We start from the raw sequence: 19,196 nt of genomic DNA, 5'->3' as shown, positions 1-19,196 counted from the left end.
AATGAAATCGTTTGTTCTTGAGTGGAACGACTATTTTTAGCACACGGGTCGGTCGGTGGCCGGCCGACAAAGTCCCAGAGTCCCAAATCGAATGGTGGCGGGGAACCCTTGGTGCGAAAAATGGACTTATTTTTTTTTTGTTTTAGATTTTTTTTTCTTTTTTTCTTTAATACATTTTACATGCATCATCCAAAATCCATGTTCTATTACTTCAATCAAATTTGGTTGTTCACTACTCATTTAAGACCTTTTAACATTGTTTTTCTCGATTTTCTGTGTTTTACCGTATTTATTTGCGTTGAAGATTGACATTGTTTAGCTTGAAGTGTAACTTTGAAGAACAAACATCAACGTTTGCATGATCAAGACCAAGGGTTAGCCGGGATTGCGTTTGGCGCGAAGAAGGCAAACATCCAACAGAAGATGCGTCGCCGAGGGACGCCTCAGTGCATTCTCCGCAGTGATCTGCCTGTTGATACATAAATTTTGGCACAGTGTATTTTCAGAATGAATCTGAACACAACCGCCCATGTAAACAAAATCTTCTTCGTCGTTATCCCCTACTTTTGCTCATTTTCTGCGGCAGCCCGAGTAGGATGATGGATTCGTCGAAGGAAGGTGTCACCCAAGACAGGGAGACTGAGTAAATCTCTACGTTATTGCAAATCGACTTTTCTTTGCATTTTTTTTAATTTGAAAGAAACCAAGTCCTAATGTTAAAACAAGCCATTTTGCATCATTATTTTTCCATACAAATTATAATGGCTTATAATATAAAATTATGCAAAATGAGCATGTGAAATTAAAAACGATGAAATTTTATTTGATTCAGAGAAAAAATAAGATAAAAAATAATCAAACTTCAATGCCCGTTTTACCCCACTTCCCTTTGTCGTAGAGGGCTCATATATGGCATGAGTTCATCTCATGTATACACAGTAAAAAATAATGTAAATTTGGAAGCTGTAATTTTGGAAGGTTTAATATTACCTCTTTTATGATGTAATTTTACCTCAATTTAGACTGAAAAAGTGGCATTACACCAGAAAAGTGGTAAAATTACACATTTCTAGAGGTAAAATTATACCTTTTTTCTGCCATAAAAGATGTACCTCTTCCCAGATGTAATATTACCATGATTTTTTTTCTGTGTAGACAAACAAACGCTGAAAGTTTCATCCAAATCGGAGCGCCTCGATACGACCTCTAGAACAAACCGAGCAAAATCTAGAAATACTGCCTCTGAAACAGTGAAGTCACCAATCACAAGGGTGGATTATGTTTTTAATTGTTTTTTTTTGGTAAAAAAAATATGCACAGAAAAAACATCTGGAAAGGGGTACAGGCCAATTCTCAACCAAATGGGCTGATATTTGGCATGAGAGTCCCTATGGGTATCCTCTACAAGGGGAGCCTCGGTTTGCCGTAATCTGAGAACTTTTTTGTTTGGCTGAAACACCCTAGGGTACATATATCAGAAAAAATGTGTAATTTCACCTCTGAAAATGTGTAATTTCACCACTATCTTGGTGTAATGTCGCATTTTCAGTCTAAATTGAGGTAAAATTACATCATAAAAAAGGTAATATTCAACCTTCACAATTTTCTTAATTTTTTATTGTGTGTTTAAACAAAATTATATCCAACATTTTTTTATGTAAAATCAAATTTGCCATAGAAAATAACTCAACACATTTTTAAAAAAGTGCACCGTTTTCAACTTACATGAGCAATTCTCTACCAAAACCGGAAAAGGATTTTATTTGTATTTTTTAATTTGGCTCAAACTTTGTGAGGACCTTCCCTGCACAGAAAAAAAATCATGGTAATATTACATCTGGAAAGGGGTACATCTTTTATGTCAGAAAAAATGTGTAATTTTACCTCTGAAAATGTGTAATTTTACCACTATTCTGGTGTAATGTCGCATTTTCAGTATAAATTGAGGTAAAATTACATCATAAAAGAGGGAATATTCAACCTTCTAAAATTACACCTTCCAAATTTACACTTTTTTTTGCTGTGTATGACCAAAGAAGCTATTTTGTGTCATAAGTTCACCCATACAAGTCTCCATACAAATTTGGCAGCTGTCCATATAAAAATGGTACGTAAATATTCAAACAACTGTAACTTTTTAGTGAAAAATATTTTTAAAAAATTGAATCAAGGCTAACATTTGAAAAGGGCGTAATATTGAAAATTATGTCAAATTTTGTTTTGAAAAAAAATCGATTTTTTTCAAAAATCACTTTTTGTCAAAAAATTATAAATATTATTATGGCGGCAGATTTTTTGACCATACTTCTCTATGGCTCAAAAGTTGCGGATTTTTGTCCCCTAAAACATATCAAAAAATCTCGAAAATCAAAAAAATACGTATTTTGGGAAATTTAGTTTTTGTAAAAAAAAAAGTAATTAAAAAATCGGCAATTTTTTTCCGTGCACCTATTTTTTCTCATTAGTCCTCAACAATACCTACAACTTTGCCGAAGACACCAAATTGATCAGAAAATTCACTCAAAAGTTACAGCTGTTTGAATATTTACGTGCCATTTTTGTATGGACAGCTGCAAAAATCGTATAGAGACTTGTATGGGTGAACCAATGACACAAAATAGCTTCTTTGGTCATAGGGAAGGCCCCCACAAAGTTTGAGCCAAATAAAAAAATACAAAAAATAAAAATAGCCGGAATCGGCCGATTTCGAAGAGAATTGCTCACATGCATTTTCAGGTGAAATTTTTCAAACATGTTCAGTTTTTTGCAAGCAACCACGTAAAAAAATTGAAAACACGGCAAAATTTCCTACCATTTTCTCTTTTTGTTCTTATTAATTGGACAGTTGATTGCTGAGATACAGCCTCATAAAGCTCTAATTTTGAGAGAAATAAGTTTATCCCAGTGCAGTATCAGTATCATTGGTCCTCACTTTTCAACTCGCTATGACTCTGAAAATATTGGTTAAATTTTTAATTAGTATTAGCATTAGCATTTTAGGTTAAATTTAAAATGTTAATAAATTAACTTTTGAGAAATTTTCTACTCTTCTGATTTTTTTTAGAAATCCTAGAATTAAGAGTAAGTTTAAAATGGCTTCTTCATCGGGACTGGCAACACCAGCCAGCAACAGTCAAGTGTTCGGAGCTCTTCAGACTTTTCGAATTTTTCGCCGTAATTTCCCGTGATTACCCGCGGGTTTGCTCCTCCAGCATTCCAAGGGCCAGCCGTGGCCGACGCAGTTCGAGTGCGGTCTCGAAAAACCCGCGAAGTTCATCTACCGGCAGAGTGCAGAAAGGTAAACACACCAATGCCGCATCGACCGCCATCGCGCACGGGAGCGTGCCCGGTGACGTCACCGATCCTTCATTTTTACACGTGTCATACCGTCCACGTGAGTCCCCAGTACGGACGAGACAATCGACCCGGGCATCCGGAAGCACTTCCGGCCAGCAGCAGCAGCAGCAGCAGTCCACCAGCACTACGACAACAACCACCTCAACGTTCCCACCAGCAACGAATTTGAGATGCTGAGTGGAGATGAAAACAACACCGCCAGTGACAGCAGCAGTGCTGGCGACGACGATGACGATGATGAACTTGCGCGGAAGCAAGGAAAGCAGAAAAAGTGTAACTCTCCGAAGGAACGACGACCACCTCCAATTTTTGTTTTGGATACGTTGGCTGACGATGTTGACGAGTTGCTTGAGGGACTCCAATATTGTCTCAAAATTAGCAAAACTTCTGTGCAAGTGATTACGCACAAAAAGCTGCATTTCGACTTGGTGGTGAAGAAGTTGAAGTTGCGAAACTTCAAATTCTTTACATTTGACCCTGCAGAGAAGGTCCCTGTGAAGATCGTCCTTCAGGGATATCCGGACCGCCCGATCTCCGACCTGGAAGAACACCTGACGGGCGTCAAGGTTAAGCCTCGAGAGATAAAGGTGCTCTCAAAATCGACTACGGTGATAGGTACGTACACATTGTACCTCCTGTACTTCGATCGCGGGTCCGTCAAAATCCAGGACCTACGGCGGATCAAAGCACTGGACGGCTTCTTTGTGACGTGGCGATTCTACACGAAGAATCCGGCCGACGCAGCCCAATGCCTCCGCTGTCAGAAATTCGGACACGGCTCAAGAAACTGCAATCTTCCACCCCGGTGCGTAAAGTGCGGTGAGACCCACTTCACCGAAAGGTGCAGTCTTCCGCGGAAAGACCAACTGGGGGAAAACGCCCAGCAGCACAAAGCGCGTGTCAAGTGCGCCAATTGTGGTGGAAACCACACGGCGAATTTCCGTGGCTGTGCCGCGCGGAAAAAGTACATCGAGGAGCAGGACAAGAAGAAGAAAGCGCCAGCGTCCCACCAACCTCCGAAGACTTCAAGCTCGACCGCTGCAGCAGCTGGCGGCGGAGCGGTTCCATCGACCAACCCAGCGTTCCCTCCCGGTTGGGGAGGTTCGTACGCTAGAGTAGCCGCTTCTGGGGGCGGTTCTCCCCCGGGACAAGCTGATGTTACCGGTGATGATCTCTTCACGCTTCCTGAGTTTTTCGCCCTTGCTGGAGAGATGCTCACGCGCTTTCGTGCCTGCCGAAACAAGGCAGAACAATTCCAAGCTCTCAGTGAGCTGATGATGAAGTACATCTACAACGGATAAGCTGCCTTGTGCAGCGAAGTTTTTCGGCGTCAATAGACAAAACATACTGTGATTTAGTTTTAAGCTTTTCTATTTCTATCCTTTTCCTTAGCAAATCTAGAAGGTTTTTTTTTTTATTTTTCCTTCTCTTGCCAAATCCATTGTTAGAATATCCAATTACATCAAAATGAATTATAGTTCAAATCATAGTTGAAAGGAACTCCAAAACTCTATTAGGTTATAAGAAATACGGAATTGTAAATTGATTATTTACTAACAAAATAAATTGAATTGAATTGAATTGAAAAAAATTGCTTCTTTTTACATTGGGAATGCATGGGCAAAGTTTCATACAAATCAAAAATTATAAAATTTTAAATCTCGAAAAATTGCTTTACTGTAGAGAATCCCTCAGACTTCAACCTCGGCGACGTCGCAAAAAGATGAACATAATTTGGGTTGGCGTTTTATTGCTTAATGAAAGCGAAGAGTTGGCCTCCTGACCAGGAAGATAGGGTGGAAAGAGGGGAGGGGGTGCTATTTTTAGCAACTGCGACTTTATGTTTTGGGGGTTTGTTGCACAATGTGTCAGTGTGGTTTGCTAATAATACAAAGGGCACGCGGGATTTAAAGTTGACGGCTTGGCACGACCACTCGATGATTTTGGGCAAGGAATGTACTGTTTGAGTTCCGTTTGAACTTTAAAGCCAGACGGAACACAATAATGAAAATGTAATTATTACTTATTCAGGATAGTCTCAAAATATGACTTCAGATCACAGGAAGCACAATTTCCTTAAGATCTTAGGGAAAATAATATAAATTTATCAACCTCAATTAAAAATGTACGTCCAACAAATAGCTACACACTCGTCATGCCAGCGCACGGTACATTATCGAAGTTAATTGAAATTTGCACCCATCAGCTCAACTGCCATCCAGAACAATGTATATCAGTCAAACCGCACGTACGAATACCACATACTCTTCAGTCATAACTTGTCTGCAAGCTAAGAGTCTCTGAAGTCTTCTTCGTATCACAAAGGGGTAATCCAAGAATTATGTGTTGTTTGAGTAGTTCAATTATTAACACCAAAATTTTGTAAATTATGATAAATGTCGATTTTCAAACATTGTACTAATTTGAACCAAACAGAAAAGCAGTTTTAAATAAAAACTACCTTGAAACACGTTCCTTAGTGACAGCCCACTGACAGTACCCACTCACACACACTCCCGAGCACCGTTCATCGAAAACAACTAAATTAGTTTTAATTACCCGTTATTACTTGGTGGTGGTCAGTTTAAGTGCGCCAACGGTTCAGAACATCGGACGTGAGCTTCGTAAATTTTCAACTTCTCCCCCACCTAAGAATGCTAGCGGGGGTGAGTTCACCAGAAGAAGATCGGAAGGAGAGGGGGGGGGATCCTTCAACAAATCAAGAGCGTAGTTTATGTGTTTCGATAAATACGAACAACCCCCCTCAACGTCATGTACTACAGGGAGAGCAATTAAAAGTTGAGCACGTTTTCTGTGCACTGATAATCGAGCGAGAGAGGGAGACAAAATGTGCGCCAATATGCTACCATATCGGCTGAACGACTAATAAGTGCTCATATGAGTTTAGTTTGCGTATTAAAATATATGCGAATGTTTTACAGGGCAGGCAGTTATCGGCTCCGATGACGTGGCTTTGCCGGCGCAAAAACAGCGCGGTTTGTTTTAGTTTAAATAGCCCGCGGGAGGCAAAAACAACAGCAAACAATAATTTTACCCATCTAAAGTGATCAGCAAGGACCGGTGCAACACCCGTAGAAAAAAAAAAGAAAAAAAAACAAAACAAAACAAATTGTGAGAATAATTCGCACAGATGTCCGTGAAACTTCGTAATGTTGGGCCCTAACCACAAAATTCTTTTATTACGTAACGCAAAAATAATCTATTTTTTAGATATTTCCGCAAAATTAAGAGTACAAATTAAATACGTACGGAATGGTTTGGAATCATACTGACTCAAAGTAAGAACTTTTCACATAATTTTGAAAAGTTTAAAAAGTTAATTGACAATAATTTAAAAAAATGTTAATGAATAGCTTTTTTTTAAACTTTATCATCCCGATACGAGAATCGAACTCACGACCTCTGGATTGGAAATCCAGCACGCCGCTAGTCGAAACCCATCCCCGACCGGTCAGTATTCCCAGTGAGTGAGTGAGAGAGCCAGACAGGAATCGAACCCATCACCTTCCACTTACAAGGCGAAACCCGTAACCTCACGACCCCGGTAGCTCGGCAAAGCATTATTTTAATCTTCTCAAAGTGTCATGATTTTCTAAATGAACATGATTTTGAATCGGATATCGGAATACATTTTTGGATTCTTTGGACAATTTTCCTCTAGGAGAAGGTAAAATAAGCTTGTAAATAATAAATATTATGTGATTTTGAAATATAACCAAAAAAATCTACAAATTTATAGGCATTTTCAGATGAACAAATTTCATATAAAGTGTGAAAACTTTTGATTCGTGCTTCGAATTCAGTTTAAAATGCAATATAAACTGATATTTGTATAAACAAAACTGGTTTTAACGAATATTTTAGCATAAATTTTGAAGTACTTTACGGTCAAATCGGTTCTGCCAGTCCGGAGATAATTGAGTGCATTTTTTCGGTGCACGGACTTACAGACATACACACGCACAAACATTTGCTCAGAATTTGATTCTGAGTCGATATGTATACGTGAAGGTGGGTCTAGGAGGTCGAATTAGGAAGCTGAGCAATTCTCTCAGATATCGGTCATTTGATTTTTTTGTATTTTTTAATCCAGCTGAAACTTTTTTGGTGCCTTCGGAATGCCCAAAGAAGCCATTTTGCATCATTAGTTTGTCCATATAATTTTCCATACAAATTTGGCAGCTGTCTATACAAAAATGATTTATGAAAATTCAAAAATCTGTATCTTTTGAAGGAATTTTTGATCGATTTGGTGTCTTCGGCAAAGTTGTAGATATGGATAAGGACTACACTGAAAAAAATGACAAACGGTAATTTTATTGTTATTTTTAATTTAACTTTTTGTCACTAAAACTTGATTTGCAAAAAAACCCACAATTTTTTTTTATTTTTCGATATGTTTTAGGGGACATCATATGCCAACTTTTCTGAAATTTCCAGGTTGTGCAAAAAATGTATGACCGAGTCATGATTTTTTTAATCAATACTGATTTTTTCAAAAAATCGATGTAAAATAAAATTTGCAATCAAAAAGTACTCAAGTGAAATTTTGATAAAGTGCACCGTTTTAAGTAAAAACCATTTTTAGGTAATTTTTTTGAAAAAAATCGCAGCTGTTAATTTTTTTTAAATCAGTGCCCATGTTTGCCCACTTTTGAGAAAAATATTTTTGAAAAGCTGAGAAAATTCTGTAAACTTCTGTACTTTTTTATTGCAAATTCGATTTTACATCGAAAAAAGAAGTTGACTATCTTTTGCGACCAATATTTCGACTTGAGCATGAGCATGAGCATGAGCATGGTTGACTGCCAATGAGCTGCTACTCCGTTATTGACAGATCAGCTGAAGTTAAACAATGAATCAAAAATGATCAGTGGGAGCCAACCATCCGTTCACTGTTTAACCTCTGAAGATCCCTTCTTTATTAGTCAATACCGGCGCCCTCCCAAGAAGCCTGCAGTTCAACGAAAGGGAGGAATGTTAGTCCGATAGTTGAAGTTGCAGACTCATCAAGCACATAGTTTTTCGCTATATACTTGTTGATACCGCTTGAGACCGTTGAATCCACAGCATCTCCTTCAAGCATCACGTGATTTTTTTTTTTTTTTTTTTGGTTTGTAGGATAAGGTATTGGCTTTTCGATGCCTCCCGAGCTACGACGCTATGGGGAGGACTTTCATAACAGACCCGTCGGCGAGCCTTCCGAGCAACGATGCTATGGGAAGGTCTTTCTGGTTAACACACAAAATCACTCACACACAGTTATTTTGCTCCACTATTAACTCGACTTTTTAAACTTGTTAGTGCGTCTTTCAATTATTATATAGAAATGGCTTTTTCACCGCAAAAAAAGCAAGAAACACAAACAATTCACGACAAAAGGCACACAAAAAATCACTTTTCACTCCGAATATTTTTTACGACCACGCGCTCCCTTTACAAATTATGCACTAACCCCATACGAACAGCGACACATAAGCACACAAAAAAAATAACCTTAATAATCACGACTTCGTGTCCCCACTTCCAACGCACCAATCTTTGCGACCAATATTTTGATTTTTTTTAAAACTCAGTATTGATTCAAAAAATCATAACTCGGTCAAAGATTTTTTGCACAACCTGGAAATTTCTGGAAAGTTGGCATTTGATGTCCCCTAAAACATTTCCAAAAATGAAAAAAAATAAAAATAGTTGTTTTTTGCAAATCAAGGTTGAGTGACAAAAAGTTTCACCAATTTTTTTTACCGTGTATCATTTTATTCAGTGTAGTCCTTATCCATAACTACAACTTTGCCGAAGACACCAAATCGATCAAAAAATTCCTTCAAAACACACAGATTTTTGAATTTTCATACATTATTTTTGTATGGACAGCTGCCAAATTTTTATGGAAAACTATATGGACAAACTAATGATGCAAAATGGCTTCTTTGGGCATACCGAAAGCACCATGAAAGTTTTAGCCGGATTAAAAAAAAATACAAAAATTAAAATTCAAATTTGATTTTAAAGCCTTCCCTCAGTAAGAAATATTCAATTTACCCTGAGGTTTTGATTGAATTATATGTAAACAAAAACTCTCAGCGATCGATTGCAATTGTCAGTTTTCCAGCAAGTACTCGTTCAAAGAGGAAAAATGAATTTTAAAACTTCAAACGCAACACGAGCAACACTGTACTTAAATTTTGAGTACCCCATTATATGATACGTAAAAAAAATCTTCAAATTTGCTTACCCAAAAGTTTATTTTTACCTTTACTACAATGATCGTGATTTAAGGTCGTAGAAGGTGTCCTTCACTTTTGGGGCAATGACTGTCAATGATGGTTCTGAATTCAGGGTTCAGAAATAGTAAATTGAAATGAAAAAATAATCGCGATATTTGAAATGCTTCTACACACAACACAAAGAAAACCAATTTTTGATTGAAACATTCTGATTCAAGATTTGAATGTTTTTCTAAAACAAACATGGCCGCCAAATGGCCGATCTGGAATGATGCCTTCCAGAGCCTTAAAAAGCTTTAAAACAGACCCTTTCTGATTAGAAGCCATATGACTCGGTCAGTTCTAGAGAGGTTTGTATCGAGGTGCCCCGATTTGGATGAACCATTCAGCGTTTTTTTGTCTATACATAAAATCTCGGGTGAGTTTTCAAAAAGCCGTAAGAGCCACCGTGACCTCCGGCATTTATTTTCGTTTTTCTCTTAATTGAAACAATATTTCATTTGTTTTTAGTTTAGAGCATTTGAAGGACGTGTAGATGAATAATCTCAAGCATTTTCAAATTGGTTATTCATAAGAAGGACGAATATCGATGTAAAAAGGGCTTAGTTTACCAATGGTTCTTAGGTCTTTTTAAAAACTAATTCGAGATTAATGAGCTCATGCCAAATAACAGCCCTGTACGACTCAGGGAATTAAGGTAAAACGGGCATTGAAGTTTGAAGTCACAATAACATTAACAATATTAAAATTGCTCGCATTTTCGTGAAACTTGATTAAATCACTGTAAAATGTGCCACAAAGATCCGGGATCGGTTTGACTTTTCCTCATAGCTTTTGCAAATTACTGTTGAAAATAAATATTTTATAACCCCAATATCAAACAAAAAGTTTGATCCAAATAGGGACTCCTCGACACAACCAATGACACACTGTAGAAAATCTCGCTCTTAAGTATTGTCAAAAAAACATTTCCTAGAAGAAGAATAACCTTCAAAAAATGCTATGGATTTCATGTAAAGTTAAGATCATTTGGGAAACAAGGTTAGATTTGTGTTGAAACCCTAAGAAGAAATTTAAACGATTTCATCGGTTCGTTCTGGCTAAAAAACCAACATTACTACACACTTGATAACGTAAAAAAAATCTTGATTTATTTCATTGTTTGTAAATAAACAGTATTTATGCAACTGATTAAGTTACAAACATATTCTCAGATTTGTGTTTTCTTTATTCGTTGTTTAAATATTTATGAATACATTATAAACCACACTCGAGAATCTCTCGAGCTGATAAGAAACCGATCGAATCCAAAGATTCGCCAAAACGAAGTGCCAATCCAAGACTCAAACTAGTGCAGCTATTTGAGGTCCGCCATCCAATTAAATCCACAAAAACGATTACCGCAGCAAAACTTGCCTCAAATCAATAATATTTATAGTCGTACGCGCGCGAGGGGGAGATCGCCGTACGCCACTCATTCAGTCACGGAACCTGCAGCTGTTGTTGGCATATCGGTATCACCACCGCAGTGGTGGCAGCAAACACGCGACTTCCTTGCAGTTTCAACTTTTGCCAATTCGTCGTACACGTACGAGAAATACGGCAAGTCAAAAGGTCAACCGAATTCGGCGGCCACCGAAAGAAGCTTCTGTCAATAATATCGCGAGATTTTTTTTGCGAAATTTTCCACTGACACTGTTGTGGGTTGATTCGTGGTGCAAGTTTTTAAAAATAAAACTTTCTTCTTTCGCTGAATTTTGGGTTTTGGGGATTCAAAATGATTCGAAGAAGATGACCATGCCATTTAGTAGCCGATGATCTACTTTCCCTTAAGTAGTCCTTAGCAGTTCCAATCAATTGGCTGAATCGAATTTCCTTGAGTCGTTGATATCCGGACGGGACAGCAGATGTTTCGAGCTGAGACGAAATCGACTTCGCGATCGATTACAATCAATTAGACGGACGATCAGCTAAATTTAACTGACCGTCCGTCAGTACGGCTTCTACAAAGGAAACACTTGTTGTCGGCTTTGACAGGTTTCCGCCGATGCACACACTCACTTTCCCACTGCACTGTTGCAACTGCTCGATCTATTTTCGGAAACCGCGGTGAAGTTCAATGTCACGCCGACTTATTTCTTAATTAAGATCTTTTGGAAAGATCACCGCGAACCTTAAGGACAAATCAACAATCACAGACGACCACAACACTTGTAAAAACCACTAAACTCCCAGAATTTAAAAATCGCGCGCGATCTTCCCCGAGAACAAACTTCAACCCGGACAATCTTTCGATTAGATTACACAAATCAAACTGAGCTCGGTAAGGCGTTGAAAATCGCTCGGAACCTCGCCGCGCGAAGTTGATGTTTTCGTGCCGTCCCTGTCTCGCAGCCGGGTGATGGTGGCGGAACGGCCGCACCCAAAAGCCGACCCGTTGCACCCACACCACCTCCTTGTGCCACAGCGGTTTACGACCGACCGACCGGCAACTGCGACGTTTTCGGGACTGCAGCAAGACTGCTGCTTCTGCTAGGGTAAGCGGGTATGTTGTGGTCCTGTTACAAGAACGAAGATCTTAACAGTTCTCATCCTGCATTCTGACAAGGTGGGCGCCGTTGATGGCCAGGGTGAGAGAAGCGACGAAGGACAAACAGTTGACTTGCCTGCATAAACTCAAATTTGATCATATCAAACTAAACTTTTTTACAGCCTAGCCTTCATTAGGGTTAATGACAAAGTTACGTTGTAAAACTACGATTGATTGGAAAAGCATCCCAATACCACCAGCAGTGTAAAGTAAGGCAATTTGAAGTCAATATCATGTTATAAAATTACCCATTTTAAACAAATTCTTTGAAGTTAAAAGTAAAAAAAACGGTAAAAACGGTAACGGTAAAACGGTAACTTTAACTATCTGATTCTCGGCCATAACTCATGAGTTGCAATTACAATAAGACTGTTCTATTCCCTAACAATTTTTGGGGTTGTAATCAAATTAAAAAAAAAAATAATAAAGCCATATTTTCTGAATTTCTATCAAGAAAGTATCATAAGTGCTTAAATAATTATGCTGCTGCCAAATAAAAAATGCCTAAGAAGTTTGAACAGTCCAAGCTCATAAAAAATAAATAAAAATAAATATCATGCAAATTCTACAAAACAGTTTACAGTAAACATAACCTAGCTTTTCCATCTAACAAAAACAATTTAAATTTTATTGTATCTTGCCATATTTGAAAAAGTTAAATAAATATGCTTAAATAATTTAAGAAACAAATTTAATTAACTGTTTCCTAGACTAACTTTCCCTAAAAATAGATTTTTTATTATTTTCACTCTGCTCCAAATTGTTTAGGCCATTGCAAATTTAATTTCATGTTGCAAATATTTTTTGAAGATTATGTCCCTTGATTCTAAACTGCAAACTTAGGTTATTTGAATAAAAAAAGTTTTAAAAATTGCATTATGCACCAGCCCAGTTGTTTCGGAATCATTAGTTTAAAAAATATGTAAGCATGGACGAGAAAAAAAACTTCTCGCGATACTGTACGTTGGAATTTCATACAAATCAAAATATGTTTAAAAGAGCCCAAACATGCTAAATCTGATTATCAATGCAGAAAAATGCATTTCAAATTGTTTTCAGTTGATTAGACTTCTATTCCCATTGAAATTGTTTAGTTTTTTGAAAATATTTCCCTGATTTTTAAACCAATTTTGACATAAACTTTGATTGTTACAGCATCTATGTTTTCTTCTCTTTTTTTTTCTTTTTTTAGGAAAGAATGAAAACATTCCATAGATAATGTAATCGTGACTAAAAAGAACAAAGATAATTAGAAAAGAATTTTTTCTCCCTTATTTCAATTATTATTGTTTACAAAGGTTTAAAAAAATAGATGTTCTATATGATGTTTTGAAATAAAATAATTGAAAGTGACATATTTTTTCCAGCTCTTGCCGCTAGAATGGTACCCTGATTTGAGAGCTCGATTGGAACCCTGAACAACGTGTGATGTGGTTTTGGCTCAATCAGCCTTCACTGAAATTTAAAAAAAAAGTACCAAATTCTTACATTCTAGGAATTTTGCCTCCTTTTCTCATTAAATAATCCTAACAACCCAATTACTAAATAAGGAAAGGAGCCAAAATTCCTAGAATTTAGGAATTTGGTACTTTAATATATATAAGTGTTCAGAATACCAAAATTTTCAAAATATTGAATTAGAGTCACATTTTGGGTTTCTATGAAATATGATTAATTTCAACATTAAAACATATAGTTTTTTAATGGAAATTTTTGAAATTTAAAAATAAAGACATCTCGAATTTCAAAAATGACCTTTGAGATATTTTCAGCACAATTTCCCCTTTCACAAGCAACCTCGTGCATTAAATTTGACCTAAGGTTTTTCGAAATCATTTAGTTTTGAAATTGCGTTGTTTTAAAATTGAAAAGGCTGTGACTTTCAACCAATAAAAACAAAAATGAATGTTCAGAGTTAGTTGTTTGTTTTCAGAGCACATAAGCAGCTCTAAAAATAACTTTTTTAGTTTTAGTTTTATCGATGTTGATAAAAATACTTATCATATACATTAATATTTTATGCAATTAATTTTTTAGGCAATTCAAGTTTTATTTGGCCAAAAATTACGCATCTATAGTTTTCTTTGAAAAGGTCCTATAAACAAAATTTTCAAGTTTTGCGTTTTGGATGTTTTTAGAACCGCCTTAAGTCAGGTGTATTCAAAAACACTCAAAAAGGAACTTATGAAAATTTTGTTAATAAGACCTTTAAAAAAAACTCCAGACATTTACTATTTTAAAACGTCTTCAAAGTTTTTTTGGTTGTAACAACTTGTAAGAGGTTATTGATACATTTTTTAACAAAAAATAAATTTAACAATTTAGTTAAAAATAATAAAAATATCGGATTGGCGTTGTAAAATAAGTGTCAATCTCTTAAAAAATAACTTAATCATTAAAACAAATAAAAATAACGGTTAAAAGGGTGCACAGCAACGAAGGAAGTTGTTGTCTTCTTATTCCAAAATTGTCAAACTTACGGACCCAATCCTGCAATAACGGGATTGTAAAATTAATCAAACTTTGTTGTAAATTACTGTGTGGACAGTACTTTAGGGGATGAATAAAAAAATATGTCGATAGTATCCGTAGTTTTGAAGATACTAAAATGTCTGTAACTAAAATCTGGGTGCAAAAGCTCTGGTTGATGTGCACCGTTAAAAAATATTTCAAAGCAAAATAACTTAAAATTAAAAAATATGAAAATGTTTCAAATAACTCTGTGCAAAAGTGCAAAATAAATTAAAATTTCTTTGTGTGTTTAACCAAATATGATGCTCTTATTTCTAACATAAAAGTAAATTTCATAGTATAAATTCCTCTAGATTTTGAATTATCTTTCATTGATTTTTACAAAATTGCATGTAGAAAAATGTTACATTTTTACAAAACTTTTTGATTAAAACTATTGAAAATCATGCTTGAAATTGGGAATTTGGCTATAGCTCAATATCAAACCTTAATAAATTAGCAAATTTACCAATTATCTGTACCCCTACCCTGATACTATTCGCTCCCTTCGGTTCAGTTTTTTAAGTATATGTGTACTGTGTACCCAAGTGTGCATAAAAACGACTCTGTTTACTATTCCCGTTTCTTCCACACCCCACGCTCCCTATTTGCCACAATCAAAGAAATACCAAGACACCTCCCGAATCTTTCCACCACTTGGCTTGAAACGGGACTCGAGTACAGAAACAAACAAAAAATTCTGTTCAACAACACTCGGCACATCTTCTGCGGCATTCTAGAAATTAGTCTTCGCAGCTGCACCCAGACTAGCGCGCGCGCGTTTTCGCGTACACTAATTATAATTAACCACTAAGCGTTTACTGAGAAGAGGGGAGAAGAGTGCTGGTCGGTGTCAGTGAGTGGGGCGCCGAAAAAGAACGCATTTTAACCGTTGATGCGTGTGTGGAATACGAAACATCGTTCTTAGATTTGCTTTGGGTGGGAGTGGATTCTTGAAGTGGTGGTTGTAGAAAACGCTATTAAACTTGCATTATTGAACCTAACAAAATTTTGAAATCAACGGGTAATTCTCCACCAACTCACGCAGCTGTTGCGCCGACCCCTCTACGATTTGCGTGCAACTTCGTCGTAAGGGGTAATTATTGTCCCTGATCACGATTTTTTTCGTATTATTTTATTTTCTTACTTTTAACATCAAACTCGAATCTGCGACCCCATTTAGTCCGATTTGAATAGTTGATTTCCTATTAAAATACAAAATGGATTTTTTCAATATTTGATCACCGCTATTTTGGCCGCCATGTTGGATTTAAAATTCTAAATCTTTTTAGCATAGTTTAGTGGTTATACTTAAGGGGTCGTGCATAAACCACGTGACATTTTTTCGAGAAATTTTGACCCCGATGGTTTTTCGTGGTTCACACCAAACCACCCAACCCACACAAAGTGTTATGGAATCTTCTTGAAAAATCCATCCAGCCAGATCTTCAATGTTTTGGACTCTTTGGAAAGGTCTTTCGATTACCTAACCAACGGTTTGTTGGATGATGGATCCGTATTTAGTTTTAATACATTGAGTGAGATACGGCCTCAAAAAAGTACATAAATATCACTCAAGTGGTCATAACTCGAGACAGGGTTTCCCGATCTTCAATGTTTTGGACTCGTTCGAAAGGTCTTTCGATTACCTAACCAACGGTTGGTTGGATGATAGATCCGGACATAGTTTTAAAACATTTAAGTGAGATACGGCCTCAAAAAAGTACATAAATATCACTTAAGTGGTCATAACTCGAGACAGGGTTGCCAGATCTTTGATGTTTTTGACTCGTTGAAAAGGTCTTGCGAACTAACCAACGATGTATAACATTAGGATATTTGAATCGATTTCCGGTCACTTATCCAACTTCCGTATGAATACAAAAACACATTTTTATACATAACATTTGAACTACATATCGAAACTTTATAAAAATCAATAGGTACGTATGGGACCTTAAACCCAATCGAATGCAACTGGTTTGACCAAAATCGGTTCAGTCAGTGCTGCGAAAACTCAGTGAGAATTTTGGTCACACACACATACAGACATTTGTTCAGTTTTCGATTCTAAGTCGATAGGTATACATGAAGCTGGGTCTACGAGATTTCTGTGAAAAGTTCATTTTTAGAGCAGGATTATAGCCTTACCTTAGTGAGGAAGCCAAAAATATGCAATCCGAGATTTTGGTGTCTATCGATTCCTTACACCATCCGCAGAAAAAGTCGGAAATAATATTTTAAAATGGCTTTGTCTCAAAACCTTCCTAAACTTGGGCGTCATCCATAAAGTACGTACGCTCTTAAGGGGGGAGGGGGGTTTGCGAGACTGTGACGTCACGCTACACTCAAATAAATGAGTTCGCGTAAACGTGAACAGCGTTCATGCCAACGGGAACCAGGAAGAAAACTGTTCACTTTCATGGTGCAATGCACTATAAAAGTTGAACAGTTTTCTTCCTGGTTCCCGGTGGCATGAACGCTGTTCACGTTTACGCGAACTCATTTTTTTTGAGTGTAGGTTTTTTTATGATAGCATAATATTAATTCGAAATGTACACAATTAAACTAAATCCATTTTTTCTAAAATTGTTTGCTTACTATTATTTAGAAGTACCGTAAAACGGGGTGACTTTGATAAGTTTGCGATTTTCCACAAAATGAATAGTATAATTAAAATACGTATGGAATTGTTTAGAATCATACTGACCGTGGTAGAGAAGTGTTCTAGGGAATTTTTCATAAAATTTTGAAAAAAATAAAATTTAGTTAAAATGTTGATAAAAGCCATTATTTTAAACTTCTCAAAGTGTCATGATTTTCTCAATGAACATGATTTCGAATCGGAAAACGGAATGCATTTTAGGAATCTTTGGACAATTTTCCACTAGGAACAGGTAAAATAAGTTTGTAAATAATAAATAATATTAGTTTTTGAAACACAATTAAAAAAAAACTCCAAATTTGTAGGCAATTTCAGTTAAATAAATTTAATGTAAAATGTGAAAATTTGTGATTCGTGATTTGAATTCAGTATAAAATGCAATATAAATCGATAATTTTATAAACAAAACTAGTTTTAACAAAAGTCAGGAAAAATTCCGACTTTTTAACAATTTTACCTAAAATTTATATGTATTTTGTTTAAAAGCTTATAAACATAGTTAACTAAATATAAACATTGGTTTTTTTCTTAAAACTATATCAGCTACTTTAGTGATGGTACATTTAACGTTCAAATAAAGTTTGAACATCTTAAATATGATTTTAACAAGAAAAACTTTGACTATCAAAGTCACCCCGGAATTTAAACTAAGAATTTTTAACGTAACTATTTTTCTAAACACTGTTGAAAAAACTTTTTTTTCGAAATAGTGTATGGACTTTGTGTGGCCTATCCCAGTACATGTTTTAAAAATAATAATCTTGAGAAAAACCTTACCTGTTGGAAAATATTCCAAAAACAAATTGAAATCCTATCAAAGTCACCCCGGTTTACGGTTTCACATTTTAATTTATTATATAGTAACTTTTTTTTTTCAGCTGGAACTTCAATATTTTCCAAATTCTTGCTCGATAAAAATAAATGCTTTGAAAGCAGAGTGTTCACAAGAAAACAGCTATAAATGATTTGAACTTATTAGATACAAAGCTGTGAAAAACAGTTTTCAAGATTTTTTAATACTTGAATGTTATAACAGGTTTTCTAATTTTTAAAAGATACAAAACTGTTTTTTATATTGCAATGTTTATTCTTAAAAAATGAATAGTTAGACAACTTTTTTTCATATTAAAATTGGCAAAAATACCAAAATTATGAGAGTTTAAAGAAATAAAAACTATAAAAAATCCCATCAAAAACAAGGGGGGCGGGGGTTTGGCAAAATGTGACGAACTTTTTGAGGGGAGGTTCAACCTTGTGTGACAAAGTGTGACATAGGGGGGAAGGGGGGTTAATTTTGGCCGATTTTCGCGTGACATACTTTATGGATGACGCCTTGGCAACGAGATACTTGACAGACATATGAAGCAAAATCCATCATTATCTCGAAATGCATATTCTTTATAGTGCTGAAATTCTAGAGATTGTTTTGTTTTCTTATTCAAAATCGGATGTTACATCTTAAGGGTTTGTTCAAATATTACGTTCAGAGATTTTCGGTATTTCAGACCCCCTCCCACCCTTCCCTCTCCCCCCTGTCACGCATTTTTTCCTTTACCTTAAACTGGGCTGTCACAAACGCTAGACAACACCCCCCCCCCCACCTCCCCCTATTAATGGACGTAATTTTTGAACGAAGGGGTCGTGCATAAAGGGCTATATCAACGAATGTTTTAATTTACATTTTTCTATAACGGTATTTTGAGCACCGCGACTGCACTCCTTTGTTGAAATGCTTCATCCGAACTGTCCAGCAAAGAGGTCGCAAACGACAAGGCATTGTGTGAATTCAACGTGTGCCACCATTTTTCCAATTTCAGCCCCT

General features: G+C 36.2%; 1 protein-coding gene across 2 annotated transcripts in view; it reads right to left on the bottom strand.

The window, feature by feature from the left end:
* Window positions 1–11,929, bottom strand: part of LOC120428975 (uncharacterized protein ZK1073.1) — a 123,111-nt gene extending 111,182 nt beyond the window's left edge. For both annotated transcript variants that reach the window (XM_052711096.1, XM_052711097.1), the window contains exon 1: window positions 11,670–11,929. The gene's annotated coding sequence lies outside the window, so the exon portion shown is untranslated. The remainder of the gene's footprint in view (window positions 1–11,669) is intronic.
* Between the last annotated feature and the right edge of the window lie 7,267 nt (window positions 11,930–19,196).

This window comes from Culex pipiens, chromosome 3 (genome assembly GCF_016801865.2).
Source record: "Culex pipiens pallens isolate TS chromosome 3, TS_CPP_V2, whole genome shotgun sequence".
NCBI classification, from domain to species: Eukaryota; Metazoa; Arthropoda; class Insecta; order Diptera; family Culicidae; genus Culex; species Culex pipiens.
The sequence above is the reverse complement of the archived record's forward strand: the minus strand, read 5'-3'. Positions and strand labels throughout refer to the sequence as shown.